We start from the raw sequence: 27,625 nt of genomic DNA on the forward strand, positions 1-27,625 counted from the left end.
CAGGAGCCAGACACACACACACACACACACACACACTCAGGCCTGGCCCTAAGTGTGTGGACAACTCTGCCAACTGTACCCCCACCACCACCCATCTACCCTCACCCCCCACAACCCCTGGAGACCCAATCTGGAATTGGTCTATAGTGACAACTCTGGTGCCAAACTTGCCCTGCTGCCGGCCCTGCTCGTGCATTTTTCATCGCGTTGGAGACGCTGTTTAACTGAGCTCTCGACAAAAAGACTGATTATACATCACAGCGCTCGGAGGTTGAAGTGCATTTTGTTTGAGAATATTTGTATTCTTCTGAAACGCTGGAGCAAAATCAACCTGGATGTTGTATAATGCTGGGAGCAGTAAGTTGTGAAGAGATTGTTTTCCATAGACAACCATTAGCCTTGGAGAACCTTTGTGTACACACCCGCAATTTATTTACTCACTCCCAAGGGCGAAGTGGTGGTTCAACCGACATGTAGTAACATTTACGGCTTTTGTTGTGGATTTGAATTCTGCTAACAACCTTTGTTGCATGACATCCCCCCTCTTAGTTTTCCCCATCATCATCAAATGCATACTATCTTTGGAGAAATGCCTCAAAAATCATTGTTAGAAATCCCATAATGCATCTTTAAACCTATTTTCAGCCCAGCCCCCCTGCCTCCAAGCGACACTAACCCCTAAACCTCTTAATTCCCTAATCATGTTTATGCAAATTCCATCTGTATGTAATGTGTGTACATAATGGATGCTGCTATCACCTATGGGACAGACCTGCTTTATATATAAATGCAGGTTTCTCTATTACAGAGAGGCTGATAAAGATTATATGTGGAGTCTGCAGATGAAATGGGTTTTTTGATATTTCAGACAGGCTTCTAAATCTGATTATGTAAAGACTGTACTGTAACCTGGGGTGCTGTGTAGATTCATATTTAAAGATAGTTTAGCAAAATAATCATGCTCCAAAAGATTCAGTTAAAGCATTGCCACTGTGATCCCTCAAAACTGACTAGTTTTTTTCACAAGGTTCTCTGATGGTTGTCTAAAAAAAGAGCTGAGGTGTGTTGAGCCTTTGCATAAATAAAGACCAGGCAACGATTAGCAAGACGAATACCCTTTTCCCACCCTTTAGCATGTGCAGTTTTTTTGAAGGCACTAAAAATAGGCAATAGACTCCTTTTCCATTGCCAGTAGACGAGTATGCCTTGTTTTTTTTTCTGGTGTGTTGCGTTCAATATCACAAACCTGCCGAAAAACTGGTTTGGTAAACATTAAAAAGCAGCATGGAGGCCAGTGGAAACGGTACGGTGGTTACGGATCTGTCACTTCTTCAGGCCCTCTTTTATAATCGGTGACGACTAATTTGAATTACGGAGATGGACAGAATTTGTGTCTGCTATTAGCAAAATTAGCGTGTCCACCTGGGTGTCATGTTCCTATTACTGCCGATTGGAGTTGGAGCCAATAAATGTCCGGGACTACTGCAGAGTCATTTGTCCCGGAAATTTATGCCGATTGTAACCTTTCCCAGGAAAGACAAAAGCCAGATGTTACTGGGTGTGCTAACATTTAGTTTAGCATGTTAGCATTCTAACATTTTCTAATTGGCATCAAACACAAAGTACTTTTTGTAGTTTTTGCATTTATTTGGTCATATACCAAAGTATTGGGCTCAATTAACATTTTGACCTGATGGTTGGGCTAGATGAAAAACCAGGGCATCACCAAGGTAATTGGGTTTAATCTTGCCGGGACCATGAATGTCTTTAACCAATTTCATGGCAATCTATCCAATAGTTGTTAAGATATTTCACTCTAGACCAAAGTGGCGTACTGACTGGCAGACCAACAATACCATATAGCTATGCCATATAATAAGGAACAGATGTTCAATGACATACAATTTTATACTTAAATGAAAGCCTTGAAATACATACTAAATACATACTTGGTATGCTAAAGTGAGTTGCTGTGAGCCTATACCTAAACAAGATGTGGCTTGTCTTATACTAGCCTGTATCTACTAGCCTGTTGGTTAGCTACAAGATAAAATCTATTGGATAACACTAGATTGTACAGGAGTTCATGATCATTTTGAATATTGTTGAATTGTTCCCCTACAAGCTTGAGATGTATACATTGAGCCGTCTTAACAGCAAGACAAACAAAGCCGTAATCGCTTTGACTCTGAAGCTAACATCGGAGCGGGCATCCTACAATTTGCTAAACAAACTCCATCCCTTTTGCCTGCAAACAATTTCCTATTATAAACACATGTTGGAGACGAATCACTCTTTAGTTCAACTCTCAGAGAGGACATTTCAGACAAGTTCCCCCTCCTGTTTTCCATTTGGCTGTTTAATTGTCTCAGCGCTGTCAACAGACTATCAAGGTAATTAGCCATGACTGCACAACAACACAATCAAACAGACAGGAATGAACTGCAGCCTCTGAACATGATACTTAGAGAGGGAATGGGTGGGAACGACTTAATGTGGGCGCACACACAGGTATATGCACACATCCGGGCGCACGTATACACTAACACACACAACCTCTCGTGCGCAGTCATTACCGTACCCTGAGTACATAGTTCCATGCCACACATTATATTTCCTTCACCAACCATAACCCTCCACCCACCTCCTCCTTAATCCTTCTACCTCTTACAACTCTCTCTCTCTCTCTCTCACATACACACACACACACACACACACACACACACACACAGTTACAAAACCAAAACCTCATTTCCTCTGTGCCTCGAGCTATAGGAGCAGTGTTAATTGCGAGAAGGTGGGGAGTGAGCAAGTGTGTGTGTGTGTGTGTGTGTGTGTGTGTGTGTGTGTGTGTGAGAGAGAGAGTGAGTACACAGGAACATGAGCTTTATAGGTGTGTGGAAGCCGTTTCTATATGTGTGAGTGTGTGCTCATTTCTTTTAAGCGTGTAGGCAGTCTCTCCGATGCCAGTCTGGGCATAGCTCCAGGGTTTCCTGTGCCACCTGGGCATCTGTGAGTTCTAGAGCCTGTCATTGGGTACTGTCCCAGCTGGAGTGTGTGTGTGTGTGTGTGTGTGTGTGTGTGTGTGTGTGTGTGTGTGTGTGTGTGTGTGTGTGTGTGTGTGTGTGTGTGTGTGTGTGTGTACCTGTGTTTGTTTGTGTGTGTGAGTGTCAGCTGAGGAGGGGCCGCCCATGATGAGCCTTTAGTGCCAGCAGCAAGCACCATTGTCTTATCCATGTCTTTTTATTCTTTGAGCCATGGACACACACACACACACACACACACACACACACACACACACACACACACACACACACACACACACACAGTGTACATCTGGTTCCCACCTCCGCCTTCTTCTCCACACACTGAGTGAATTCTTCCCTTTGAAAAACAAAGGGAAATAAAAAGGATACAAGGAATTAAGAACGGGGAAAGGGAATTTCGATTAAACAGCCACCATTAAGTAGCCAATGAAGCTCTTTGTGCCTGCTTGCTTAGACTATACATACACCATTAGTTGTTCAGGCCATGGCTGACTTAAAAGTACCCTGACTCAAAGGGCATCTACCTTCATTGAGCAGAGCTAATATTAGATTAGCTCTATAGCACTATGTGAGTAGTAAAAAAAAGAGAGAGCATTCTGGGCAGATTGGAAAGTAAGAGATTATATTGACTCTGGGGCGGCCATTGTTTCTGATCTGTTGAAACACAAGTGAATTTACAGCTATGCTTTATGTTTTTAAGGGAACATTTTGGTAAAAAGATGTAACAATAAGGAGGAGAGGTAAACCCAGCCAAACTTAGTTCAACTGACATTATATTCTACAGGGCAAAAAAGGAATTGCACATTGGGTGGCTGATACACTGAATATGTTTTGACCTTTCTGTAATTTATGATACACATCAATAGTAAAATGCTACAAGGTGATCTAAAAAAAGCAGTCATTAGTTAAAACTGTGATCGTGATGGCCAACTAAATGTTGTTCGTTATCTGCATTTTTATGAACCACTACATTATTTGGAATGGGTAATACAGTTAAAAGCTGAAAGAGGTCATTGTTAATAAAATGCTTAAAATAGGTGATGAGGTAACAAAGTTAAAAGACAGTTAGAGCTAATACATTATAGTGTGCTAATATTGCTGTCAGTGGGAATGTGCATTAGCAACAGACAAAATTAATGACAACAACAACAACAAAGAGGGCACAAGATAAATAGTGTAATAAAAGAATGTCCTTGCTCCTCTCTGTCGGTGAAATTGCCCTCAAAATGATGCATTCTCTCTAGATGATTATTGGAAAGTGTTCCAAAGCTTTGGCGGTGAAAACAATTTTAAAAGCATTCAGGTAGGGGTCAACAGATTATTGTGTACAGAAACACTTCAGGGTTGAAACAATACACCCAGTCCCGGTACAATAACACTTCTGGCCTCGGGAAACACACACACACACACACACACACACACACACACACACACACACACACACACACACACACACACACACACACACACACTTACACCGCAATGTTCCCTGCCCACTGTTGCCCCAAGGTTGAAACTCTAAACCTAATCACTCAGTACTCAGTGGAGGCAACACTCTACCAACCTACCAACACATTTCTTTGTTGTGTGTGTGTGCATGTTGGCATATAAGCAGATGTCCTGTGCATTTGCATATACAATAGAGGATGCATGTCTGTGTGGTTGGGTAATTTCCTATTTATTTTCTATTTATTATCTCCCACTCTTGCGTGAAGATATTTGAGCTGTGGTGTAGTGAAGCATCACAGTAAACTGCTGGAGTGCGTGCTGAAATACTGCATGCGCTTTCTTATGGGTGTTCTGTACAAACTACAGTGTATGTGTTTATATTTGGTCTTCATCTGAGGGTATATGGACTGGAGTTAAGCACAAACTGACCTGGGATGAAGCAATACTCCACCAAATGTATTATAATGTAAATAGAAAATCATGAATCATATAATACCCATCATTAAAATAAAAACACAAATTTGAAAAAAACTGTTAAGTTTCTTTTTTCAACCTGTATAACCTACCTAACAAAGCACATATATTTTATATTATTTATATATTTAAATAGATAAGAAGATAATACATACAACAAGACATTATATATGTGCATATAGCATAATTAACAAAAATAATATAACATATCTAATTGTGGTGCCATATTAACATTGGTTCGGTGTGGTCCATTACTATGGTCCATTAAAACGGTTGTCTCTGTGTATTTTTCCTAGACCGTAAAAAGGTATTTTTAATCACTGTTTGTTGATTGGCTGGTTTGCCAATCAGAGGGTAAAGGTCATGCGGGTGGGCCATCGTTTGAGGAAGCCAGCCCCTGTCGTCATGGCGGATAATAGGGGAAATAAAGAAACAACAAAAATATATTTATTATTTAAAGTGAAAACAAAATACCCAAACTGACTGAAACCAAAACTTTTGTCGTCGTGAACGCTTCAGCGGCTGTCACATTGGAAGAAGATGCAGCTGACCGATGTGTAGCTAGCTTTTGCTGCCAAGGCTATCTAGAATAGCCTACAGCACAGCAGAGCACGTCTAAAAGGTAAGTGAACTATTTTTTGACATTATTTGCACCGTTGCTGTGTTTATAGGCCATATTACTGCCGTGTGCAATGATGCTGTGTCTTCCTTTACGCTTAGAATGTGTTAGAGTGTGTCTTTGGTGTTTTGAGGAGTGTTTTGCACCTGTGTTTGTAGTCAATAGTTGTCTCTCCCTCTGTGCGCGTGGGCCCGCACGCATTCTCTACTCACTGAACTCTCTCTCCCTCTCTCACCCTCTCTCAAACTGGATGGAGCATCCGACTGTCGTACAGTGTACTGTTTTTATTACGATTTGACGTGTGGAATTCTTCGCTGCACATTCACCAGTTGTGCTGTGAGGCATGATTTATTTCAATTTAAGCTTGGATTTCGTCCACCTCAGATGCTTTAGGGTCCATATGTCTGTCCATATTGTCTGGCATTGCACTCTCTCTCTCTCTCTCTCTCTCTCTCTCTCTCTCTCTCTCTCTCTGTGTATACCTCTGCTCAGTGTTTACTCGCTGCTTTTGTATGCCAGTATAGCTATTCAAGTGTAGCCCACTCAGAATCTTTAAAATACAGTAACATAGCCTTTCTGTGATCCTGTTGCTGGCATGGCATTTCTCCTATGGAGCAGTTATAATCTATCATTTCATAGTGTAGGTAGGGCCTGGATAATGACTCAAGCCCTGGGTGCCCCAGCCATCCCAAGTCCCCCCCTCCCACTACCCTGTGTGGGTCTGTTCATTGTATACAGTATGTGCACTTAAGCATTGGAAGGACAGTTGAAAATAGCTTTTTGTATGAAATAGAAGTATGTTTTACAATGCATCAACATCGTCATTGCAATTATTGTCTGCCGTTGTGTGTGCATGTGTCCTTGAATGTTTAAAAGGACACACTTGCACTTTTAGGACACTTGTAGGCAGCGCATCTTTAAGTATATACAGTATTTGTCTGTGCAGAAATATGTATGTATGCTGTAACGTACTGTGTGTGTGTGTGTGTGTGTTTGTGTGTGTGTGTGTGTGTGTGTGTGCGTGCGTGCGTGCGTGCGTGCGCGCGCGCACAATAAGTTTGGGGAGTCAGCAGGGGTCCCGCGAGGCTGATTAGTGGACCCTACCAAATGTCATTAGGGTGTAATGAAAAAGCAGCCCTGCTACTAATGCATAATAAAGTGAATAGGCTTTTACATTACCACAGTGTCCAGGCTACGCTTGTTGGCACATCAGCACTTTGTGTGTGTGTGTGTGTGTGTGTGTGTGGGGCAGCCTTACATCAAATATCTGAGGAAAAGATGACGGAAACAGAGAGTGCTGAAAGAACGCCAAAATATGTGTGTGTCTGAGAGAAAGAAAGGAAAGCGTAAGTAGGGCCTTTCGATTGTGTTAGAGATCTCATATGTGAGCAATTGTGTGTGTGTTTATGTTATGTATATATGTTGGTGGTCTGTCACTGAGTTAATGCACAAATATACAGTAGATGTGTGTGTAGGTTTGTGCATATGTGCATCTAAAAGTTCTTGTATAACCAAGGTTGCTTGCCTTGGTTTGCCTTGCCTTGCCTTGCATGTATGTGTGTGCGTGCACGCCCTTGAGTGTGTGTGTGTGTGTGTGTGTGTGTGTGTGTGTGTGTGTGTGTGTGTGTGTGTGTGTGTGTGTGTGTGTGTGTGTGTGTGTGTGTGTGTGTGTGTGTGTGTGTGTGCATACTGCATATGTGTATGCGTATTGGCCCTGTGACTCCATCTACATTTTCCAAGAGTAATATCAGTGGCAGGGCCAAAGGAATTGCTTTCATTCAGTGGTTGATACAGTAATCACAGTGAGGAGAAGAAAAAAAATAAAAACCAGGGGCCCCAAAAAAAAAAAAAAAAACGCGTCACATTCAGCTTTGTTACACACGTGTGTGTGTGTGTGTGTGTGTGTTATTGCCTTCTGAGTGGTGCTGTGGAGTGCAGTGACTGTTTGCTTATTGTGCCAGCAGTTAAATATAAAAAGTGTATATAAAAGCCCTGTTGCTCTGAAACGTTAAATGGCTGTTTGTCTTCCTTTTCCTCGACAGGGACCACAGTGAAGGGCGAACGAGGATATGTGTGTAATCCTCTCCCCCCCCCCCCGTTGCTGTCATAGCATCATCTCTGTCTTCCCTTCAGAATGATTGAATATTTACTCTCATTTAATGTTACTGTCCAAAAGACATTGGGCAACAGAGACCCACATATACACAAATCCACACACTCGTACTCACAGCCTAGTCTACCCATTTAATTAAGCACTCTATGAATAATTCAGTTTGAGCCTCTGGGCTGAAGATAATTATAACGATCAGGATAATAATGTTTATTTTGCTTTTTATTGTATTAAGACATCAATATCTCTGCAGTGCAGTGTGGACAGTTTGCAGCTACCCATGTAATGGCTGAAGCACCACCTCGAATATCCGACTGCCGAGTGTCTATCTTTGTTTGTTTGTGTGTGTTTTTCGCAAAGGGTGCTGCTTGAATATGCATATGAGAGGAAAGTTCTGAAGTTATTAGAAGTGGCATCCTTCATGATGCCAGACAGAAGCTGTTTTTTTTAAATATTTTATATCAACTACGGATTGATGATAATCCCAACGGTTGCTGGTTCAGTCCCAGCACTGCGACTGTGACCTCGAACATGACTGTTCTCATTCCCAGTAGAAATATCAGAAACCATAATCCTCAGTTTAGTTGATCAATGATATAATGTGATTACAGTTGGGCTCACTGGGCACAGCAGCTGTTCTCCACCCTATGTGGCCTGTATCAAGCTCTGATTAGTCGATGATTGTCTATTCTTTGCCGGGCATATGGAATCAGCAGTCTATTCGCTGTTACTGTATAGTCATTGATTAACCCCGGCAACAGATGTGGGAACAGTGATTGTGCTGTATTGTTGGTCTGCACCCCGGCATATTGCAACACACTGGGTAGTCGTTTCCAAATGGCTGCAATTTGCTATTCTCTCTGAAGATTATTGTAAATCTTTTCTTCTTTATTCTGCATCCGAGAGGTTGGAGAATTGAAATGACACCGAACTGAGTCATGAACTAAATTTGATCCTGTGACGTATTTGTATTTAGGATGTGCTGTAGTCTTCTGTTCACTGGTATTGCTTATTATTCTTCGTCACCAAACTCTTGATGCTATTATTAAAGTAGCAATCATCTTCATCTTCTTGTCTCATTGATTTGCTGTCACCATCATAGTTATCTATCTAACCATCCTAGCCTTCCATACATGCCTATTCCCATCCTTCATCAACCATCCCCCATATACACAAAAGAACACACACAATGCATCTATTCTATTAGGCCTGAGATACTTGAAGTCTACCATTGATCCTTCTCTGTCGCCCCCCCAAAGCTCCAGGGCTTCTCTCTCCAGACACCCAGTCTTGTTGAGAGGCCTGGCCCAGTAAAGGCCTCTCCCTGTGGGCTTCAGAGGCAGGAAAAAGTCCATCTGCAGAGCTGGACCTGCTGGAGTTAACCCATCAGTCACTGGGGCTGATGGATAGCCCAGACAGACAGGAAGGTTGTTGGGGTACATGTAGACACACACACACACACACACACACACACACACACACACACACACACACACACACACACACACACACACACACACAGAAGCAAACTAAACAACAGATTGACAGAATGTGTGTGTGTTTGGTGTACAAGTCTAAGAAACTTGAGAAACTTCCAAGTGCCTCTTGTGTCCTCACAGCGTCCGCCTCATTTGATTAGTGGCCTGAAGGGGCCCTGTGGATCAATAACTGACTTGGGTTGGCCCCTACAGCTTTACACACACACACACACACACACACACACACACACACACACACACACACACACACACACACACACACACACACACACGTACAAAGCTCTGCAGCAGTTCATTTAGGCCAAGCCGTCAATCATCAAAGTGTGGACAGGTCCACTCTGGCCCAGCCTATCTAGGACGCTGGAGGGGGCTTATGTTCGTGCGTGTGTGTTTATGCGGATGAGATATTATGTGTCTGCTTGTTCCATCTGTCTTGTGTGTGTGTGTGTGTGTGTGTGTGTGTGTGTGTGTCAATTAGTTCATGTTCTTTGTTATCCCCGCCAATATGAGCAGGTGGGTCGATGTCAATAATCCTAAATACAGACAGATTTTATTTCCCCCTTTAATCCTCATTTAACCAGGTATGATAGTTTAAGAAACATACTTATTTGACTTGTAGGTCAACTACTGGGAAAACACACATATATAGACACACAGGGTGGATGATGTCATCACCCAGTAGGACCACAATCCCCCACCACTGAATATTAGGTTAACTGCTGTGCTCAAGGGCACTTTGACATTAATTGTGGAGGGAGGTTAGAGCATTTTATCATCCAAATTTTCCCATGTGGTCCAGTAATTGGAACGGTTGGAACAAAAGAACCATTAGGCGACCACCTGCAGCTTTATAAAGTGGATAAAAGACAGTAAATAATAAAAACAGCATCTTTGTACATGTTGAATACTTAAATAAACACAACAAAGGCTTGTGTTTAATCATCCCAAAAGTAATATGTCCTCTTATGAGGCAGTTTGAAAGTACAAAGTAGAATGTTTTAACATCAATAAATCATTGAGACAAGTTGAGTTGTGTGCCACCAGGTAAAATCAGCATCATTTCATATTATATAAACATTGATTCTGCTTCTACTGTTCTACCTGCAGATCTTCAGCTCCACAGTATCTTAACTTGTCAGAATGTATATTTACTTCATCAAAGGCTATTGCTTCTTATCCTTCTTTTTGCGCTTCAAAACAAACTCAAGGTTGAGCAACAGTGATTTAGTAAATAGGATATATATATATATATATATATATATATATATATATATATATATATATATATATATATATATATATATATATATAGTATGTGTATGTGGCGCTAATTTAAATGCTAGGTGCAATTTAGTGTCTGGCAAACTAAAATCAAATATGTCTCAATTAGACATTTAACAAAGAACCTAAGGGGAAAAAACGTTGTGCAAAATCAGACCAAAACGTGCAAATTAATCCCAACTGAACCAAACAGGCATATCACAGGCAGGTCAGCACTCTGCCTTAGTGGTCATTTTGGTTCCCTTTGTGATCCAGTTGTCCAAGCTAAACGGAAACAGAGTGTTCGACAAACAGCCTGTCCACCCACGGGCGTCTTTTACTGAGAACCTTGTAGACGCCACCGCAGCTGATTGCATTGCTACTCACTCAATTTCACACAGACACGCACTTAAACACACACTGTCACCTTCCCTGGGGTGCTCTCTGGCCACCAAAACACAGCTCATCGCCCACGCCGCTGTCACTCACTTGTAGCTCCGCCCACCCACACACACACACGTACACACATAAACACAGTCATTGGCCGCCCACACTTGCCAGTTAACCTACTAATGAGGCGGCATGGCTCGTGTCGTGTTCTGCTGCCCCCACGGGGCTGACCGACCTGTCTGTGCGTCAGTTTTATTCCCGCCCACGCTGACTGCCTGATGGATAGCCTCACCCAATTGACTGACTGAATTACCGACTGACCGTCTGGAAGACTGACTGGAGAAACATGTAGCATGCTGGGATAGAGTGGGCGTGGGAACTTGAAGCGAAGCATGTGGGTGTAGACTGGAGCGCGAAGGGATGGATAGCATGAAAGACTGTGAAAGACAAAAACATTCTTTTAATATTCCTATATGGACCCATAGTATGTTGTAATTATTGCAGAGTAGATGCTTTTGCTCCCTACATAACAATTGCAGTCCTTCTGGTGTTTTTTTTTAATCTCTCTTTAATGGTTCCTCAACATTCCTGTAGGGTACAGTTTTGCTGGATCAGACTCATTAGACCATTTCTAAAATTCATTCTGCTCAATTTAATAATAATTAAAAAAAAGATTATAGCTTAAAATCGGAAAATATTTCCTTTTCATGGCACTAAAGAGGAATTAGCACATTTTTAATAGATGTGAAGGTTATAAGCTGTAGCTTGTGTTTTACTGTTTCCCTGGTCACCTTCTGTAGTGTTGGCAGAGCAATGTTTTTGCTCTCTTTTAAGTGTGATAGTCAACACATTTTCAACAGAACGTAATATATCTGTGCAGGAGAAACAGTTCATTCAATTAATTTTCCTATGTTACACACCTCCTGTTCTCACACTGTCAGAATAATGGTTGGGAGTGCTCCGGCTTAGCGGTAACAATTAAAACCAAATGGAAGTTTGTTGTTTCCTACGCAGAACTGATGGACAGTTTTGTGTGTGTGTATGTGTGTGTGTGTGTGTGTGTGTGTGTGTGTGTGTGTGTGTGGTGTGTGTGTGTGTGTGTGTGTGTGTGTGTGTGTGTGTGTGTGTGTGTGTGTGTGTGTGTGTGTGTGTGTAACTCATGCAAGTCTCTCTGTGATAATTATCTATTGTGAGCGTGGCAGCAGCCCGAACACTTGACTGCACAACTGTTAATTTCTCTCTCACTGCATAAATTAATAGTTCATAAATAAGCGAATAAATTAAAGAATGGATGGGAGGAGAGAGAGGGAGGAGAGGAATAAGGGCAGGAAAAACTTTCTCATCAGAAAAATTTAATTTCTCACTCCGACACCCACGAGAATGGGGGGGGTGGGAGGCTCGGGTGGCGGGTAATGGATGTGAGTGTTTGTGTGTGTGTGCACGTGTGTATGCGCGCAAAAGGGATTCATTTTCTGCCTTTCTATCACACCCCTCTGAGCACTGACATTTTTTTTTTTCTTTTTCGGAGATTCACTTTCGACAAACATCTGTGCCTATTACTGAACACACATACAGACACAACTAAGAGGCCTGACAAGTTGGTATGTTTTTTTATTATTATGAGGAGCCATGATGTAACAAGGCACTGGTACAGTTATAACCATAGCATTTGAATAATAGTAGCCAATGGTGGAGTGGTTGTGGAATTTTACGGAAGTGAATGCTTTCATTCACATGATGGGTATCGAATTAAGTAGAAAAAAAGGTATCAAATGAAGTACCCTATTGGTATTGGCATCACTTTAAGGTTACTGGTATTTAGGTGTGCTGATAAAAAAAAAAAAAAAAAAAAAAAAAAAAAAAAAAAGAGAAAGCATAGAACAACATAATAAAGTGCAATTAATGGTCATAGTGCAACAACTAGTGTCGCCAGACACATTCCAGACTTCCAGGCATCTTTTCAAAAGGTACTGTGCAAAAACAGCAACAGTGTTTCTAACAGTTGCATGACCAGAGACGTTACAAACCCCGGGTAAATATTGGAGATGTATTTGAAAGATGGAGACAGCTTAGAGCCCAAAAGGATGCATGTAAATCTGGAAGATAGGACCGTGAGTTTGCAGTGAACATGCCGTTTTTTAGGTCGGGTAGAATCTATCTCCGTTAACTCTGTTCGTAGTTTTTTGAAAGATATGTACCGGAAGTAGAAGGGCGTGACTTCGGCCACTTGTTTGTGACCTCCTACTTCTGAAAGTATCGACTGGAACCCTCTGAAGCGTATACTGCCCCCATCAGTTCCGGAAGAGGCGCAGCACCGATGCTGCTAACACTGGCATCGTCGCTAATGGTGCCTCAAAAAATGGGCATCGTTGGTGTTTTGTCATTTTAGAACCGGTATCTCAAGTATCGGTTCTCGTGACATCCCTACTGGTATTGTACTTTTTCAAACGGTACCCAGCCCTAGTGTGGATGGTTGGGAGTTCTCAAACTAGTGAGTGTGACACACTTAAAGGTCCCATGGCATGAAAATTTCACTTTTTAGTTTTTTTAACATTACTATGCATTCCCCCAGCCCGCCTATGGTCCCCCCAGTGGCTAGAAATGGCGATAGGTGTAAACCGAGCCCTGGGTATCCTGCTCTGCCTTTGAGAAAATGAAAGCTCAGATGGGCTGATCTGGAATCTCGCTCCTTCTGAGGTCATAAGGGGAAAGGTTACCTCCCCTTTCTCTGCTTTGCCCGCCCAGAGAATTTGGCCCACCCATGAGAGAGAGACATCATGGCTTTCAAACAAGCAAAGTGGCAGTTGGTCAAGACCACACCCCCACCCTCCACCTCCATCTCTCCTCCTCAATAGCTACAGACACAGAAATGGCACATCCTAAGGAAAGCTCATTCTGGGCCTGGCTCTAGTGGCTGTAATTCTGCACCAAGGCCTAATTTTGGGAAAGAGACTTCAGATACAGTATTAGGGGACCACTAAGGTCTATATAAAAGAGACTTCAGATACAGTATTAGGGGACCACTAAGGTCTATATAAAAGAGACTTCAGATACAGTATTAGGGGACCACTAAGGTCTATATAAAAGAGACTTCAGATACAGTATTAGGGGACCACTAAGGTCTATATAAAAGCATCCAAAGAGCACCATGTCATGGGACCTTTAATGGCCCCACTGATCTTGAACTAGTCAAATGACAACGGCAAATAGTTCAACGGCCGTGCTTTGCTCATTCTAATTCTGTGGTTTTAACTGGTTTGCTGACGTGTTGACAACAGTAACTGGATAACTCCACTGACACAACCTCACAGTGGGCTGTGAATGTCAAGAAGGACAGTTGGTTAGAGAAGGGTGGAGATGAAAGGTGGTGCATGGTGTGTAATGACCTAGTTGAAGCATCACATTTGGCTGCTTGTGTGATATAAACACAGAACACACAAGGGAAAGGTGTTATTTAAATCCAAAATATCATAGTTAATCATAATGGCAAATAAAATTCACCTCAGTGTAATCGCTCCATTCAAAGCTGATTTACTGTCACAACAGAAAGCAAGACTTTCCTGGGCAGTGTAAAAGCACAAACCTCCAGGGGAGAAAGACACTGTTGAAATGAAGTTGTTGTTCCCAGTTATTTTTGACAGCATTGCAAGTTGATGAAATATGTCTTTGAATGCCTTGAATATCATAGAAATGAGTTCAAATAAAATCAGGTGAATCAGTGTTTAGTGTTGCAGTTGATGCTGACAGGTTTAACACGGTAGCAGCAGCCACTTGAGAGTAAAAGCAGTTAGCAGCAGCAATAGCACACACCAACAGTAGTAGCAAATAGATGTATGGAGATAGACGTGTTAACTAAAACATTGTGTTTTGGGAATGTGCATATACTGTACGGCATAGCTGGCCCTGATCAAAGAGAGAGGCTAATGATCAGCTGATTTCCCCGATGATCTCCCATGATCACCTACAGCTAATGATAAACTCTTGTGAGTGGTGCTAATGACTTCATGTTCCTGCCTGATTCTAAGATAAGCACTCCATTTTTGCAGCTAGTCTAATTAGAATGCAAAGAAATCTAACTACAGAAAACTGAAGTAAAATCCCCCTTGTATCCCCCTTTCTTTCGTTATTTTAGACTAGACAGTATACTGTCGACTGTTAAAACTAAAAGCTTCTCTCTTCCAAAAAGTTGGATCATTAAACTCTGATGAGCTGAACTTCAGCTGTAGTAAATAAACTTAGCACAAAAAGTAAGGACATGTGTGTTTGGTAGATTATTTCTCTGTGATAACAATGCTATTTGGTAATAAATCTTATACCATTGGAAAGCCTGTTTAGTTCCCTTTCAAATGGTGCTCCATTTGTAAGGAACATGCATTTGTGGGATGAGCAGCAGCGCTGAGTATGTGGGTTGCGCCCATGAAAAATGTGCCAAATCTTCTCTGCCAATGCCAAACAGCTTATTCTGCCATTGACTCGTTTGGTGTTTGGTGGATTGGATGATTGAAGTTTGAAGAAACAAGACCTATTGGCAATTTAACAATTTATTCATTTCACAAACAGGAGCCTCAGTAGCGTGTTGAAGAACCATACACAGCCACAACAGCCTGGCACCTCCTCCTCATGCTGGTCACCAGCCTGGTCACACACTGCTGTGGGACGGCATCCCATTCTTCAACCAGCATTTGTCACAAGTCAGCCAACGTGGTTGTGTTGGTCACAGCACGCCCAAGCTGATCCCACAAGTGGTCAATGGGGTTGAGGACTGCTGGCAGGCCATTCCATCCTCTCCACTCCCAAATTCTGGAGTAAGGCTTAGCAATTTTATCGATTCTGCGATATAAATCGATATTTTTTTTCCCCAAGAAAGTATCGATTTTTAAGCCGCGAGTATCGATACATAAGTCCCATTCAAATCCCCCGTGTTTACCCCCGTTCACGTTGCAGGAAGAGCGATTTGGTCAGCCAGCCGCTAGTGTTGCTGTAGAGCAGCCAACGCACACACATCTCGGCTCAGCTGTGTGTGTGTTTTAACGCTTAGAGATGTGTGTGCGTTAAAGGTTAAAACACCCAGCACCTGACTGGGAACGATACAGAGTTACCAACGGCCGCTGGGGCAGATGAACTCACGCTGGTCTCTTTTCTGTAAATAGGCTACAATTAAATCTTCATGAGTAGAAAGTCAATACTTATCAATGCACTCACCTGTGTAGACCGACATAAACATGTAGAAGCGATATTTCAATCTGCTCTGTCCACCGCGCTGTTTTACGCAAATACAGCTCTACTCTGCAAATAGCGAATTTTTACAAACAAGCTAAAACAAAAGCTGTCGGTTTTTAGTCTAACTGTTTATCTTAGGTTGCCGGGAATCTGGAAATTTGGACAAATTCTTGTAAACCTCGCTGTTGGCTGAACAAACCAAACTCTCCGCTAGAGCGGACAATCTGGAGCTACTTAATATGCACGTGAATGACGCGATCGTTATGTTCGAGTGATGATGATGATGCTGGTTGTATTATTTTGCAACAACATCGTTTCATTGCAAATGAGGCATACATGACAAGTGCATAGCCTGCTTATCAGTCCATTCATCATTAAAGCTGGGCTTTTGGCTTTTCCACGTCAACTTTTCGCTTCAGCGTCTTTGACAGTGACATGTTTACCTGACAACAGCCTCTTTCTGCAAGCATTTTCCACCAATCAGGATGCTGCTTACTACAATAATGTTTCCATAATCACTGACTTTAACCATCCCTCCTCAGTGAACTGCCTCCTAGTCTGAGATCTTTTTCTAGTTAAAGAGCCAGTTATCATTATGGAGTTTCCATGTTTTTTAGGAGTTTGCTCACACTAATACATGTAAAAAAAATATATATATTATTCTTTTAATTCAGTAAGAAAGTGAAAATTTCTAACAAGAATAGGCGTATTAGGTATAAATTCATTTTATTTTCTTTATTTGAAAGTCCGGCCGCCAGAGTGCTTAGAAAAATTCTGAAAAAAATTTAGTTGATGATCCCTGCTGTAGACACAATATATGTCTCTGTCCAGTCAGAGACGTATATTGTGTAATTGATGTTTTCAGTTCAATTATTTAAAGGTACAATATGTAACATTTCTGCTTTAAAATGTCTAAAAATGACCATACCTATGTTATATATTTTTGTGAGTTGTGTTCTTACACTATCCCAAATGTTTCCACCAAATGTCAAACCCAGAGAAATCTGTTATTTTATTTTCAGACACGGCACGTTTCCTTTAGTCGCCCGTCAGTAGCGTCATATAACCTTTCACCCTCCAGTTACTCTAACTTCCGTCAGAACACTGGCACCAAGATGATACGTTCAGGAGTAATTATAAATCATGCAATGTCACAGAAAAAAAATACTTGTAACCGTAATACTGCTTTTTTTTTGGCCATAAAGCATCATTTTGTGATTAATTACATCCCACTTTTTATCACAGTAATACAACAGATACCTTATTTATTTTGAAAGTTCAATATCCACAAGTAGCTAACATTGATGCTAATGCTTTGTGGGTAACATTATGAGGTTACAACATCATTCAACACGCTTTAGTATGACTGTTTCGACCACAGTTAACAGGACTGGGCTAACCCACGAATAACTTCACTAGCAACGTTAACTGTATAGATAGACGATTAATCTAATGCTAATATAGCCAGCTAGAACACCCCGGTCTGTCTGCCTCACTCCCCCGGCACAGAGAGACTCAGTCGGGGATGACAGCTGACAACAGCCCCGGGACATATAGCTAGCTAGCTATCGTTAGCCCCCAGTCAGCTATCAGCCAGCTACTTTTATTACAGCAACCCCCCGGCCAGAACTTATCTCCAGTGCCTGGTGCTTACGACGCTAACGGCAGTTTAATTAAACGTCGGAAACGGACCATATCAGACCAGAAACCGAGTCACAACAGCGGCCATCCATAGAGTTAGCTACATCTCCCGCAGCGCTACCGGTGTATGTGCTGAAAATCTCCCCTGCCCGAATTTCTCCCCCTCGCTAAGCGTTGCTGTCTTTACGGTTAGCTAAATTAACCTGACAAAAGGTGAGTTAAGCACCAAAACGAAAAGTTAAGATTACTGAAAAGTGAAGGGGAGATAATTCCGGGCAGCTGGGAGATGTTCTGCGCTGCACAACCGGCATCGAACGTCCTGGCTTCGCTGTCGCGGAGATTCCCCGGCAATCCCCACCCACACCCGTCTCTCAGCCTCGTTTAGTAGCTAGCTAGCGTTACAACAAACCCCGGCCCCCCGGTGTTGAAACGATCAAAAGGTGACACTGATATGTGAAATATTTTGTGTTTTAGCTGCTGGCTACTGTTAGCTTGCTGGCTCACGAGCTAACTGGTCAGCTACAAATAAAAATCTAATCAAGAAAAACGTAATTATGTTGGGGAAACTGCAGCTATTTTATTAGAATGAATAAACGTACGCAATAAACTTGAACGGGTAAACTCGTCCGTGAAATGATGCATTCTAACTGGCAGCGAAGGTGTTTAACACTTAAAACTCCCATAATTCCACGCAACTTCCCAACGTCATCAAAAGTCCAGTTTTACCGTCCATTGTTTTGGTTGAGAGACCCCTAGTGGCAGAAAGTTACATATTGTACGTTTAAATCCAAGTAAATGGAACACTCACAAGATGTCACCAAAATCACTCTGTCCCCTTTAAATCTTTCAGAAAATGATGTAAGTGTATCGAATTATATTGAATCGAATCGTATCGTTGGCTGAATATCTTGATATATATCGTATCGTGAGCTGAATATCGTGTATCGTATCGTATCGTGAGATTAGTGTATCGCTACAGCCCTATTCTGGAGGTAGTCTCTGATAAACCCCGCCCTGTTGTCATCTTGGAGGATAGAGTTCGGTCCCAGACTGTGGAGATATGGGATTGCCACTGGTTGCACAATCTCATCTCTATATCTCTCTGCATTGAGATTGCCTCCAATGATGACAAGCCTCGTTTTTCCAGTGAGGGAGATGCCGCCCCACACCATCACGCTGCCTCCACCAAAAGGTTTTACTCTATCGGTGCTGCAATCAGCATAGCGTTCTCCACATCTTCTCTACACTTTGACCCTATGATCCAACTGCCGTAGGCAGAATCTGGACTCATCACTGAACATAACGTTCATCCACATGTTCAGGTTCCAGTGCACGTGGGCAAATTTTTCATGGGCGGAACCCACATACTCAGAGCTGCTGCTCATCCCACAAATGCATGTTCCTTACAAATTGGGCACCATTTGAAATGGAACTAAACAGGCTTTCCAACGGTATAAGACTTATTGCCAAAAAGCATTGTTAGCACAGAGAAATAATCTACCAAACACAAATTTCCTTACTTTTTGTGCTAAGTTTAGATGGTAAACAAGACATTATATCCCAAGTTTGTATCCATTACTCACTAAAGTAGCTGTGCATGATCTTGTCATCACGATTTCTCCAGACCTCAGGTAGCTTGAGAGTGGTTGCACAAGGTTTATAAAGCTTGGTGGGCTCTCTAGGATAAAAAGTGTTTAACATTGACCTTGTTGATGAAATCATCTCACATAGGGTTAGGATAGATTATGTGCAAAGCTCTGAGTTGCTTTTAATATATTATTTAATATTTCATATTTTAATATGTTGAATTACAGAAGCAAGACATTTGATTAGCTGCACATCTCAAAATAATGTGCAAGTGTCCGCAATGTGCAATAATGTTTGTGGTTCAGAATTTGTAATGTGCTCAAGCTGATTTCCCTCGCTAGTCATTAGTGTTTCCAATAAAGCGTGGATTGGCCCAGTGCAGATACTTGGCCAGCCATTTGGGCTTAAGGATGACTCCTTTGGGTTGGAACGTGGCCACGCTGGTGAACAGCTATGTTGGTTTGTTTGTTTTGATCCACTCCTGAGCACAGCATGCTGTTTGGAAGACTTTTCCCAGGATTACATACACTATGAAAAGTAGTTTACTACACTCTATGGATTCTGACCAAAGACTGCTGAGAGATGAGGCCTGCTGAGGTCTGCTAAGACTACTCTGATTCAATTATTTATCTTGGCACGCTGCTTTTGGATGTAGGTCCTTGCAACTGAGTGAATTCCTGAGACGCCTTTTTGACTTTTCATTGTCCTGAACCAAAAATTATCGTATGCTTGGTGGAAAAGAACAGATTAGACACCATGAATCAATTACAAAGATACAAGAAAGAAGCTAAATTGAGCGTCCAGCGTCAGTTCTGGCAGGCCAAGTAGTCAAGACGCCGCTAACCGCTATTGGCCAACAACACGGTCGCATCAGCTGATCTGCATCAGCGCATCAGCTGGTCAACTGCCCTTGCTTCTAAATGGCTACACTCAAACAGGGCGCCCTATTTAAAGCCGCTTTAGTTTGTTCCTAACTGCTTGCTGCTCGCATCTATGCAACCCACCTCCTCCCCAGCTCCACCTTGTCGTGTATAACGTTGCATAAGCTTCTATGTCATCGTTGCTGCTCTGTTCATATGGGGGAATAGTTTAGCTCTTCCAGTCTAAACTGTGGGAGCGTCCCCTAATGCTGCTGCTGTCCCCTGACTCTCTGCTTTTTCATGGTGCTCATGAAAGGTCAGGGGAATCCTCTGAACAGAGCCATACCACAAAAATTGAATTCGTAATTTATTCAGTAAAATTTCCTAAATCATTTTTGTTGTTCTTGACTTTAATGGCCCTAACAGAAATTATCTAGTTAGCCGGATAGCAATTGTTTTTTATGGATGTTTTGCAGCCATGTCTAGCCTACCTCTATATAACCCAGACATTGCTATATTTCTTTCTGTGCAATGCTTCCAAACTTTTCCTCATAGCGAATGTCCTGAATGTGCCCTTTTAGGGGAGCAGCCGACAACAGACGCTGCAGAGATCCTTCCTGTAAAAGGGTTTTTAATTATTAATGCTGGCCCTCCATACTGGCAGAACTGCAGGCTGCTTGTAGACGGCCACATCATTTCACGCACACACTGAATGAATTATTCTCACAGAACATGCTCACACTCTCTTACACACAAGTGCATGTCTGTACACAGACACACATGGAGGAAGCATGAAACCCACAGTGGACACTTGGAGGCAAGTGTTCTCACCTACCCAATAAAATATGACTGCATACCCAACATGCTACTAGTGACGCAATGGATCCAATAATACATAGGCCATCTGAAGTATTTATCGTGTAGGTAAACACACGGAGATACAGTATGTACAATGTATAGAAGCCTATACACACACAGAACAAGTGTGCACTCTTCTCACACACTTCCATGTTCCCTCTGTATGATATCTGACACATTACACACACAGATACACACACACACACACACACACACACACACACACACACACACACACACACACACTTCAGCAGACACACAATGGATCCCTGAGCACACACAGGCCATTTGCAGTATTTCTTCTATTCAGTGTATTCCGTCCAGCTGTCAGCAGGCTGTCAGTGTGTTCGGTTGCCAGGCAGCCCCGCCTCCTCCCAATAATAAAATATGCCTTTAAAATGTCACTCTCTCCCCAAAGAGCAAAAGCAGAGGCAACAAATCGATTCACATTAGTTGTTCAATTGACTTTGGCTTGAACTTAGCTCCCAGACTCCCTTTGTCTCGCCCATGTTCTCTCTCTCTCTCTCTCTTTCTCGCTCTCTCTCTCTCTCGCTCTCTCTCTTTTTTCTCTCTCTCTCTCTCTCTCTCTCTCTCTCTCTTTCTCTCTCTCTCTCTCCTTTCTTTCTTCTGTTGGTTTTCTATATTTTTACCCATGTCCTCCTCTAGCTAGTTCTCCCTTTGTCCCCTCCTCGTCACCTGCTTTTTCATTTAGCTTTTTCCTTTTACAGGTTTACCGATCGCTCCTCCTCATTCCTCCTTCTCACTTCTTTCTCACCTCTTCTCTATTTTCTCCCCCAGTTAATCTAAGCGGATGAATGCAGCGGCGGCAGCACTATTCACTCTCCCCGACGACCACCGCCGTGGCAGCACTCATTTCAATTTTCACCTCGTTTTAGACTTATCACATTGACATCATTAAGGCTCCCTCTCAGCGGCGCACTCATTCGTTATCCTCCCCATTTTACACCTTTCTATCTCTCTCTCCCTCTGTTTGTGTGTGTCTTCCTTTCTCTGGCTCTCCTCTCTCCTTATCTTTCTCGCTCATTGTCAGAGGATTTAAAAGGCTCTCTATTTGAGAGCGGGGAGTGTCTGGGCTTTTTCATCCCAGTGACAGAAACCTGTTGGAGTCCTCTTATTCAGAATGAAAGAGTTAGACTTTTTTTTTTTTAAAGGGGGATAGCAAGGAGCGGCGTTGGGCTTGTAAATCTGAAAAAGTGACACATGAGTTATTCTGTTTACTCATTTCAAAAGTGATGATATTTTATTTCCCAATACAATGTTGGAGGAATGTTTTATGTCAAGTTTAAGAGAACCCAGCAGAGGAGTTCAACTGGTAATTACCCACTGCTATAATTATTATGAGTTATATTTCTATAATTATGATATAATTATTAGTTATCGCCCTCTCTCTCTCTCCCTCTCTCTCTCTCCCTCTCTCTCTCTCTCTCTCTCTCTCTCTCTCTCTCTCCAACCGGTCGAGACAGATGGCAGCCCACCTAAAGCCAGGTTTTGTCCGTGTTTTAAGGAAGTTTTTCCTCGCTGCCGCTGCAGTTAGTGCAATTGCTCTTGGGGGAATTGTTGGGTCTCTGTAAATTACAGTGTGGTCTAGACCTACTCTCTGAAGTGTCCTGGGATAACTTCTGTTATGATTTGACACTATAAATAAAATTGAATTAATTCAGAATAAAATGAAGGGAAAGATAAGCTGATATCTGTAATATATTAATATAATATTGCAATACTGTACTAATATACTACTATACAAACTACATTTGCAAATGACTGTGTGACACATTACTAGACAGAAAATGTATTGGGTACAAATTTAAAGACTCAGAGCTTGGGCTCTTGGAATTTGTGATAGGCCTTTTTCACAATATTTTGACATGACGTTATATTGACATAATTATTAAATTTCCAAGTTATTTGGAAAAGTAATCAACCTATTAATTATTAATGAAAATAATCTTTGAGATGAGGACGAAGGAATGGAAATTTGAACATCTAGTGTAATGCACCATCACAACTGGGCAAACTCCATCTGCTGAGGAAGATCAGCTACTAAGGGACCTTATGGTGTGATTGATTTGTCACAACTACACAGTGTACTTTCATGGTTGTACTTTGCGACATTAGCGAGAAAGTAAGCCTAATAGTTGAAAGATTTCCACATCCCAGTTTGGCAAAATTCAGCTTTAAGTAAAACAGTAAACTGAAATAGAAAATGTTGATACATTTCTCTAATGTCATGCGACTGGCTAAGAGCTGCTCCTGCAGCAACCTACTGTACTCTGTGTTTATGCATACGTGCTCCGAGCTATATGTTTGCCCGACTACCAGCTTATCTTCCAGCCAGCAGCATCTTGTTATCTGTGACTTGGAAATAAACACAATCATAATGTGTGGTACTTTGTTCACCCTCCCCTCCGTGCAATGTTTTCTCAACATTGAATCAGTTTTGCCACAGTGTTGATACTTCACTATGGCTTATCTCATTGTGTTGTCCACATTAGAAGAGGGCTGCTGGGTCTCTGAGCCCGGCTGTAGTTTGCTACATCTGAATGCTGTCTCTTGTTTGGCCCCGCTCTCTCCCTCAGCTTATCTGAACAGTGTTTTCAGAGACGGTGTTTGACACAGAGGACCCTACCGTTGGCTTGGTGGCAAGGGTCAAGTGAAGTAAAACTGGCAAAGGGAGAGGTCAGGAGAAGGAAAAGAATAGAACACAGCGAAGGGAGTTGGAGGTTAAGGCCCTACTGAAAAAGAAGCCCAAAGTTAATATCCCTCGCCATCCCAGTCCCCTGTGCCTTAACCTGAGGCTAAACTAATTTGGCCTCTCCTAATGAACTACAGTGGCCCACATGTGCATTGTTAGTCAGGAATCTGTGCTGCCATCTTGGACCAATTTGAGGGCAAATAAAATCTGAGTGCCAGGGCCATTTCTGGGTCTCTAGTGTCCCGCTTGCCACACCGCAGGCTTTCACAAGGTGGGAGTCACAATGTAAGACTGTGGCCCAGGGAAGGAAAGTGAAAGCTTTTACACACACACACACACACACACACACACAAAAAAACACACACCACACACACACACACACACACACACACACCTAGCTCCACACAGCTCACCTCCCATCTATAAACAGAGGCCCTGGGTAGGGTGCGGTCCTGTGGCCAGCATTGCGATGCTGTGTGGAGGGCTAGAAGGTACAGGTTAGAGGCTGGTGGCAACAGTGTCAGCGCCGCGGTGAGCCTTACGAGCCTGGCGTCATGCACCCAGCGTGTTGCACCTCCCTGCCATGAGAGCCTGTAAAGACGTTTTAAAATCCAACAGCCCTTCTCGACAGGAAACTGAGGTTTGCAGATGGAATTTTTTTTCCCCTTCTTTTTATAAACATCAAAACCATTACGTCCTAATTAGCATCCAGTGTGTGTATGCATATTTGAGCGTGTATGCATGTGTACGTACGTGCTAATGTACATCTGTCCGTCTGTCCAGCGTCCGCGTGTTCACGCCTGCGTAGCTGCACACCACTGTATTTTGATTGTGCGTGTGTGCATGTGTGGGTGTGATGCTGTGATAAAAGTCAAAATAAGGATGCCACATGGGATCATTTATCTCGCGACAGACCACTTCTGTCTAATTAGTGTGAAACGTAGTAGAGAAATATAGGCAACTGTAATTAAAGTTGGGGAGATATGTGTGTTGCATGTATGGGGCATGTGAGCCTGTTTTCTCACCACGTGTCTGAATCCCTGAGGTGTTTCAGGTAAAGCTATCACTGCTGGCAGAGTTAATGTGCCTGATACGTTCAACAGTTTTCACTCACACCCCGCACATGTCTTCTGAATGCAATGAACTGAAATATTAAAGATTTCCTGTTGTTGAGGAAGCCTAAACCCTCATTTAAAGGTCCTATGACATGCTGCTTTTTGGATGCTTTTATATAGACCTTAGTGGTCCCCTAATACTGTATCTGAAGTCTCTTTTATATAGACCTTAGTGGTCCCCTAATACTGTATCTGAAGTCTCTTTTATATAGACCTTAGTGGTCCCCTAATACTGTATCTGAAGTCTCTTTTATATAGACCTTAGTGGTCCCCTAATACTGTATCTGAAGTCTCTTTTATATAGACCTTAGTGGTCCCCTAATACTGTATCTGAAGTCTCTTTTATATAGGCCTTAGTGGTCCCCTAATACTGTATCTGAAGTCTCTTTTATATAGACCTTAGTGGTCCCCTAATACTGTATCTGAAGTCTCTTTTATATAGACCTTAGTGGTCCCCTAATACTGTATCTGAAGTCTCTTTTATATAGATCTTAGTGGTCCCCTAATACTGTATCTGAAGTCTCTCTTTATATAGCGCCTTAGTGGTCCCCTAATACTGTATCTGAAGTCTCTTTTATATAGACCTTAGTGGCCCCTATATACTGTATCTGAAGTCTCTTTTATATAGGCCTTAGTGGTCCCCTAATACTGTATCTGAAGTCTCTTTTATATATAGACCTTAGTGGTCCCCTAATACTGTATCTGAAGTCTCTTTTATATAGACCTTAATTTGTTTCTAATTCATGCATGGTGCAGAATTACAGCCACTAGAGCCAGTCCCACAATGAGCTTTCCTTAGGACGTGCCATTTCTGTGTCTGTAGCTTTAAATGCTATTGAGGAGGAGAGGGGGGGGGGGCAAGGTGGAGGGTGGGAGTGTGGCCTTGACCAACTGCCATGCTTCGTTCGTTTGCAAGCCATGATGTCTCTCTCTCATGGGTGGGCCAAATTCTCTGGGCGGGCAAAGCAGAGAAAGGGGAGGTAACCTTTCCCCTTATGACCTCATAAAGGGAAGATTTCAGATTGGCCCATCTGAGCTTTTATTTTCATTTTTTTCACAGGCAGAGCAGGATACCCAGGGCTCAGTTTACACCTATCGCCATTTCTAGCCACTGGGGGACCATAGGCAGGCTGAGGGAACGCATATTAATGTCATAAAGTGAAATATTCATGCCAGTTTTAATAAACTGGGTGAAACACTGGGATGGGTTCACTAGAGCTACAACTAGCGATTATTTTCATTGTCGTAGGGCTGGACGATTAATCGAAAATATATCGACATCAAAATTTTGAAGCTGTTATCGATGTGTTTTTCCCATGACGATAATTTGGATAATTTATTTCTGTTGATACGCCTACTTTCTCCTTATAAACCTTCAACCGCGTGTGCACGGTCCGAAATTAACACTCGCCAGTCTCCAAATGCGGGGGCAGGCCGATGCGCGCGCGCACACACACACACACACACACTGGCGCACACACCAGGCACCAGCCACTACCTTCTGTTTACCGATAGCTAGCGTTTAACTCAGGCTAATTAATTAGCTAGTAAGTGGCGAGTTTTGGCAGCCAGGTTTCCAAAAGAAAGCACAATGAAATTAGATGTTAACCGATTGACTGACGAGCAGGAAACGGAGTCCCAGTTCACCCGTCCGGGAGGCTCTGGCACTTTCCACACTCCGTGTCCGCAGACAGCTGTAGGCGTGTAGGGGTGCTGATGTTTTGTCGGACACATGCAGCCACTTTCCTGAAACTGCTCGCGGGACTGACACAAGTCCAGAGCGGCCCGCGGGGTGTATGTCCGAGCCTGTCTCCAGCGCCTCCACCTGCAGGTTGTCAGCTGTGTGTCTGCCTGCTATACTCCCAGACGGCTGATTTAACTCGCCGGTCCTCATGGACATAGTTTAATGTGTCACTTAGCTCTCCACAAGCAGAAAAAAAGAGGAGCTTAAAACGCAACTTGCTGGTTCAAAGTTAGGACTAACAAGTTCATTAGCAGTTAAGAAATAGATTGTATAGCCTATTTACATTTTTATCATGCAAAAGACGTTTTTTAAAACTTTATACAAACAAATTTAAAAACGCAGTGTCTGTTGTCGAATAGATTTTAGGTCATATCGTGCAGCCCTACGTTGTCGATTAATATGTTGATTATTTTCTTTGTTTGGTCTATAAAATGTCAGAAAGTTGTGAAAAATGTGGATCAGTGTTTCCCAAAGCCCAAGATGACCTCTTTAAATGTCTTATTTTGTCCACTACTCAATGATATTCAGTTTACTGTCACAGAGGAGTGAAGAAACTAGAAAATAGTCACATTTAAGAAGCTGGAATAAGAAATTGTTTACTTTTTTTTCATAAAAAAAGGACTCAAACGATTAAATCGATTACTAAAATAGTTGGTGATTAATTTAATAGTTGACAATTACTCAATTAATCTTTGCGGCATATTTGTAGGAGACTATTTGGACTTAGGGCCCTATTTTAGCGATCTGAAACGCAAGTATCAAACGTGAAACGCAAGTAGCTTTGTGGGCGGATCTCTGGCGCTGTTGCTATTATACCGGCGGGATAAATGACTCTTGCGCCCGACGCAAATCTAAAATGGGTTGGTCTGAAGTAGCTAGGTGTGGTTTGGGCGTAACGTGAAAAAAACCAATCAGAGCGTCATCTCACATTCCCTTTAAGAGCAGGCGCGCTTGTTCCATGGCGGATTGCTATTATGACGGCGGATTTGCCTGGCGCACGCCAGCGGGAGCTGTCCGAGATGCGGCAAAGTAATAAATA

General features: G+C 42.4%; 1 long non-coding RNA gene across 1 annotated transcript in view; it reads left to right on the forward strand.

Annotated features, from left to right (window-relative positions):
• The first annotated feature begins 5,375 nt into the window (after window positions 1–5,375).
• LOC120572684 overlaps window positions 5,376–27,625 on the forward strand; it is a 73,427-nt gene continuing 51,177 nt past the window's right edge. Inside the window, exon 1 of the long non-coding RNA XR_005641467.1 lies at window positions 5,376–5,592. This is a non-coding gene — a long non-coding RNA (uncharacterized LOC120572684). The remainder of the gene's footprint in view (window positions 5,593–27,625) is intronic.

Source organism: Perca fluviatilis, chromosome 14, assembly GCF_010015445.1.
Source record: "Perca fluviatilis chromosome 14, GENO_Pfluv_1.0, whole genome shotgun sequence".
Lineage (NCBI taxonomy): Eukaryota > Metazoa > Chordata > Actinopteri > Perciformes > Percidae > Perca > Perca fluviatilis.